Below are 275 nucleotides of genomic sequence, written 5' to 3'. Positions count from 1 at the left end.
TAAAGAGCAGTTGATAATTCTGACACTTTTTAACATTTATGCGTATAAAGGCCACTTGATAAGACTGCTCGATTAAAAATAAAGATAGTAAGCCTGATATAAAAATGTGAACATAACTCTGAAGTGGAGATATTTTCAGGTAGGCCCAATTCTGACAATCATCTAGAGTGTTAGTGATAACTGGTTACTGTAGGAGATGTGATGGGCTTGTGGCGCAACGGTAGCGCGTCTGACTCCAGATCAGAAGGTTGCGTGTTCAAATCATGTCAGGCTCA

At 39.6% G+C, this 275-nt stretch overlaps 1 non-coding gene across 1 annotated transcript; it reads left to right on the top strand.

The window, feature by feature from the left end:
• Nucleotides 1–203: 203 nt before the first annotated feature.
• Nucleotides 204–275, top strand: trnaw-cca (transfer RNA tryptophan (anticodon CCA)). Its single transcript has one exon. It is a non-coding gene; the product is annotated as a tRNA-Trp (tRNA).

Source organism: Cetorhinus maximus, chromosome 31 (genome assembly GCF_964194155.1).
Source record: "Cetorhinus maximus chromosome 31, sCetMax3.hap1.1, whole genome shotgun sequence".
Taxonomy (NCBI): domain Eukaryota; kingdom Metazoa; phylum Chordata; class Chondrichthyes; order Lamniformes; family Cetorhinidae; genus Cetorhinus; species Cetorhinus maximus.
Note: the sequence above shows the minus strand (reverse complement) of the source record. Positions and strands in the feature narration are given on the sequence as shown.